We start from the raw sequence: 6,000 nt of genomic DNA on the forward strand, positions 1-6,000 counted from the left end.
AATTGTAAGTCATGTGAAACCCTGAAATACATTCTACAACTAATTGTGGTGCTGTGCTTTGAAATTTAACACTTTTTTGTTTATATGTTATTTTTCACAAAAAAAGAAGGAAAAAACACCAATTGTAATGAAAAAAAAATACTTAAGCCCTCTAACCTCCTATATTCTAGAATAGTTAGAAGGAAAAATATGATTTGATCTTATGGTAGCCCATGACAAACTCTGGGATGTGTCCTTTAACTACTTGTTGAAGCGTACTTTGAAAAATATTGTTTTTTTATTTCTTTGCTTTGTATATATGTTATACTATACAATAAAAAAAGTTAAAAATAAAAAAAAGAATATATTCAAAATCCACTGCATGGCACTGGTTCTCTCAAAACCACTTGAAAAGGTTCAAAGGGACCTGTAACTTGTTATAGGTCTTTTTAGATTTTCCTATTTCTTCTAGAGTCAAGAAGTTTATGCTTTTGTAGGAATTTGTTCATTTTAATGAGGTAATTCAATTTTTGGTGCATAGTATTCCCTTGTAATCTTTTTATTTTCTGTAAAGTTGCCTCCTCTTTATTTCTGTTTTTAGTAATTTGAGGCTTCTCATTTTGTTTCTCAATCTAGCTAAAGCTTTGTTAATTTTTCAGATCTGTTCAAAGAAACAACTTTTGGCTTTGTTGATTTTCTATATTTCATTTTTCTCCATTCTAATTTTAATTATTTCCTGCCTTCCTCCAGCTATCCAGTTTTCCAATGATTATGTTGGTGAGAGACAGGACATGAATTAAATAGCATTTCACCCTTTTTAGTAAAGTTGACACAGCTATGTTGAGGTAGTGCATTGGTCAGTTCATCTTTTCTGTGGCAAGTTATTTTAAGCAAAAATTTTGTAGGTTTTTATGTGAGATTATTGGCATGTGTTCTAGTTTGCTAGCTGCCAGAAATGGAATGGCTTTTAAAAGGGGGACTTTATTAAAGTTGCAGGTTACAATTTTCAGGCCTATAAAAATGTCCAAACTAAAGCAAGTCTTTAGAAATGTCCAATCAGCAGAATCCAGGGAAAGATACCTTGGCTTAAGAAGGCCGATGAAGTTAAGAGTTTCTCTCTCAAGTGGAAAGGCACATAGCGAACACAGTCAGGGTTTCTCTCTTGGCAGGAAGAGCACGTGGTGAACACGGCATCATCTGCTAGCTTTCTCTCCAGCTCCCCCAGAGGCGTTTTTCTTCTTCATCTCCAAAAGTCACTGGCTGGTGGAATCTCTGCTTCGTGTTTCTGTGGTGTTCTCTGTTGTGGTTTTCTCATGGCTGTCATTCTTTATTGCTCTCTCTAAATCTCCAGCTTTCTCCAAAATGTTCCCTCTTTTATAAGATTCCAGTAAAGTAATCAAGACCCACCTAGACTGGGTGGAGACATGTCTCCACCTAATCCTGTTTAACAACCACTCTTTTTTTAATTAATTTTTTTTAAATACCAAAAAACACCAAACAAATGCAAACATTTGTAACTTTTGATCATTCCTTCTACATATATAATCAGTGATTCACAATATCATCACACAGTTGCATATTCATCATTATGACCATTTCTTGGAACATTTGCACCTATTCAGAAAAAGAAATAAATAGAAAACAGAAAAAAATTCATACATACCATACCCCTCACCCCTCCCCCTCATTGATCACCAGCATTTCAATCTAAATTTATTTTAACGTTTGTTCCCCTTATTATACATCTTTATTCTGTATGTTTTACTCATCTGTTGATAAGGTAGATAAAAGAAGCATCAGACACAAGGTTTTCACAATCACACAGTCACATAGTGAAAGCTATAACTCTTTATTGAATCACACCTCTAGGGAGATGATCTAATTAAAGTTTCAAGCATACAGTACTAAATAGGGAGTAGAAGAAAACACTGCTTTTACAAAATGGGATTAGGATTGAAACATGATTTTTCTACAGTACATAAATCCTTTCAAACTGGTACAGCATGAGAAAGTGTCTCATTCTGAAAGTATAAGACATGATCATCAGGTAAAATGCAACATGATTTCTATCCATTGTAGTTTCTGATTTTTGAGTCGGTATTTGCATTACAACACATCCGTATTCAGAAATTTGGTCCCCAGAGTAACATAGGTACAAGGCTGGGTCTTAGTGAGGGATGACTGAAATAATGAGAAACTAGGGTATGTTCTTTTACCTCCACGTTACTCCTTTAAAACAGCCACTTTCTTAGAGAGCAATTGAGCCCTTGAAAATTCTTTAATTGGATGATCTTTTCAAACTGGAATTTCTGCTGAGGCCAAGAAACCTCATTTCTTCAAAACATTTCAAAATCATGGATTACTCTAAACATACTCTAATGATCCTTAGTAGCATGTATATGGACTCATCTCTTTCTAGTTAATTGACATTCTTTGATGAGTACAATGAGTTATGTATTTTGGCTTGATTTTGCCTCTGAAATACTTACCTTTGAGGAGTGAGTTGATATCATTTACAGTGTCTCTATCTTCCCTGATAGTTTCCTGTTTAAGTCTTAAACAAGATTTTATGTCGATTTTCTAGGTGGGTGTATGATGAATCTCTTTGGAATTCACATAATTCTCAGAATTTCATCAAGCATAAGGTTGCCCTTTTTCCAGTAATGAAAGAAAAGGAACAGAACTTAAATTATCATCAAGATGAATAGAAATGTGTGGAAAAAAAGTAAAATAATTCCATGGATGGTTATCGTAATAATTGACAAATGTTTATTTTTAGTGAGCAACGATTATCACACAATCTTTGTATTTAAGGGAGACCTGAGAACCAAGTCAGTAGAGACATTCGTTGGTTTTACTGCAACTGTTATTGCCATGAGACAATATGTATAGAATTTTACCACTGGTTAAGGGAAATATAATAAGCCAGTCTTTGGCAGTTTGCATAAATTTGAATCGGCTCACCAAGGATTGCCCACCTCATTCATGTAAAATAAGATGAAAAGTTGATGATAGTTAAGAAGGCCAAGGATGGCAAGCTGTCAGAATTTATTTTAAAACCCAAAAGGCCTGTCTCTCTTTAGGTTTCAATGGAAGAGTTCTGGGTTCCAAGGACTTAGTCAAATTACATGGCATGGCAATTTCAGGAACGTTGGGAAAACATAGTCTACATTACCCAGAGAATCACAAAAAATCCTCTTCATTGACTCTTGGTGATCTGACTGGACATTTTTTGAATGGCTTACAGTATTCCAGAAAAGAGAGATTTATCATTTTAGGACAAGAACAGAAAGAGGCAAATAACAACAAGGTACTTTGTATCTAGGAAAAAGTTTTTTTTCCATATGACCAGAAATTAAAAGCATTCCTAATAAAATGATCCTCATTCATAAAAGACAAAATAAACTTGCTTTTTGGAATTTTGGTGAAATTAAATCAGAGCCTGGATGCGACCTAGACCCTACCTCACTGTGAACACAATAGTTCTGAGAGGGAGATCGCAAGCCTCAGGGAGCCTGCAGGTTCTGGCACAGGTTCTTGAACCATGGGACATGAAGTAGTTTTGGCTGGAACTCAGCAAGCTCCAGGAATGCATAAACTTCTACAAAGGCCACCAGGAAAAGGATTGTTCTAGAAAAGCTAAGTTCATTAAATTTGCTGTTACAAGGGAAAGCAGCACCATGAAAGAGTCTTGCAGTGTCAACAGAGAGATTAGGAAAGTTATTTCTGGAGTTTTAGAGTCTGGGCAGGGTAATTTTAAGGTTGCTCTTGAAAAGAAAGAACAGATCGGGTTGGATGGTTTACGACATAGTTTTGATTGGTGAGTACACTGAAGCAAAGATTTTGAAGTGACTTCTAATGAACAAGCTGTTTTTCAGAACAATGTTGAGAAGTAAGCTATTAGTCTTTATTTGTAAGCTGTTTTAGTTGGTTCACAGACTTGTATTCTCAGAGCAAATATTTTCAGACTCAAACAGCTATGTCGTTTTTGTTTGGTCTTAGTGTCATATATAGAGCAGGAAGCTCTGCCTGGTCTCATTATTGTTTATCGTAGGAACAGGAAATTATATTCAGAAGGACAGGAAAGTATACTTGGTCTCAGTATTGATAAGGTATGGAGGGGAGATTGTGTTGCTTTCAATTCTTGGCGCATTTTTTTTTCTTCTGAATATCGGGCTTTCTTTATTAGAAGGATTTCCTGAATTGGAAATATCAAGTCAACATTTTTTACACAGTTCAAAATTGTTTTTAAAATATCTGGCCTACTGGTAGTCCCTTAAAAATGTGCTTTTTGTTCATTAGTTGTTCACCAATATTGCCATTTTTAATACTAGTATGATAATATATAAAAATAATAACCCCTGAAAAGAAATAATATAATAAAAAGATGACTAATATTAATTGTGTTCTTAATATGCACTTGACAATATGTAAAATATTCTATTTGATATATATTGTTCTAGTTTACTAGCTGCCAGAAGGCAATATACCTGAAATGGTATGGCTTTTAAAAAGAGGAATTTAATAGGTTGCTAGTTTATAGTTCTAAGGCTGAGAAAATGTCCCAGTTAAAGCCAGTCTATAGAAATGTCCAGTCTAAAGCATTCATGGAAAGATACCTTGGTTCAAGAAGGCCGATGAAGTTCAGGGTTTCTCTCTCAGGAGGAAGGGCATATGGTGAACACAGTCAGGGTTCTTCTCTCATCTGGAAGGGCACATGGTGAACACGGTGTCATCTGCTAGCTTCCTCTCCTGGCTTCCTGTTTCATGAAGCTCCCCAGGAGATATTTTCCTTCTTCATCTCCAAAGGTCGCTGGCTAGTGGACTCTGCTTCTCTTGTCTATATCGTTCTGCTTTGCTATCTCTGAATCTCCTTCATTCTCCAAAATGTCTCCTCTTTTCTGGGACTTCAGAAACTAATCAAGACCCACCCAAATGGGTGGAGGCATGTTGTCACCTAACCCAGCTTAACAACCACTCTTGATCAAATCACATCTCCAGGGAGATGATCTAATTATAGTCTCAAACATACAGTATTGAATAGGGATTAGAAGAAATGGCTGCCTTTACAAAATGGGATTAGGATTAAAACATGGCTTTTCTAGGGTACATACATTATTTTGAGCTAGCATATATATATATATCTTATTTTTTATGAAATCCCATGAGTTAAGAAGCAGTGCAAATAAGAAAATTGATACACAGCTCTCAAATTGCTATAAATGGTAGTGCCAAGCTTGGAATTAAATTAACTGAGTGCCTATTATGTACCAGGCACTGTTCTTTGCACCAGGGATCAACTGATGAACAGAAAGATAAGAATACTTGGAGCTTGCATTCTGCTTTCTGCCATTTTACAAAAGCAATAGGCAAAGTAATTAATGAAAGAGTTAGAAAATGATAGACAGAATGGTGAAAATTTAAAAAAGGAAGAAGATAGAGTGCAGAAAGAAGAAAAGGAAAATTAAATAGGACAGTGAGAGAAGGCTTATTGTGAGAGACACATCTGAGCAAAGATATGGGTGAGGTGATGGAGTAAACCATGGGGATATGTGAATGGAGGGAATTCCAGATAAATTGAACAGTGAATGCAAATACCAAAAAGGGGGGGGCACTACTGGCTTGTCCAAAAATAGCATGGAGACCAATGCAGCTGTAGGGGAGGAAAGTTAGAGAGAAAGTAATGGAAGGTCAGCTCAGAAGGTCCTGGTAGGCTATTTTATTTTTATTATAAGGACTTCATTTACTATGAGAGACACTGGGGGGCGGGTCAGTGTCATGACTTTAGTTCCAATTTCATAATCTCTTTGGGGCAGCTGTTTTTAGAATAGTTTGTAGGGGTGCAATGGAAGCAGGGAAACCACACTGGAGGAATGATGGTTATTAAGCTGTTCCCTCTCAGCTTTAAACCCGTTCTTTTATGTGTTGCCTTGTAATCTGAGGCTGTGGGGCACTGGACACCTGGTAGTTTCCAGTTAATTGTATCATCAGAGCTGTTTACAGGAAGCCTGGAAGGTCAGA

This window comes from Tamandua tetradactyla, chromosome 2 (assembly GCF_023851605.1).
Source record: "Tamandua tetradactyla isolate mTamTet1 chromosome 2, mTamTet1.pri, whole genome shotgun sequence".
Taxonomy (NCBI): Eukaryota; Metazoa; Chordata; class Mammalia; order Pilosa; family Myrmecophagidae; genus Tamandua; species Tamandua tetradactyla.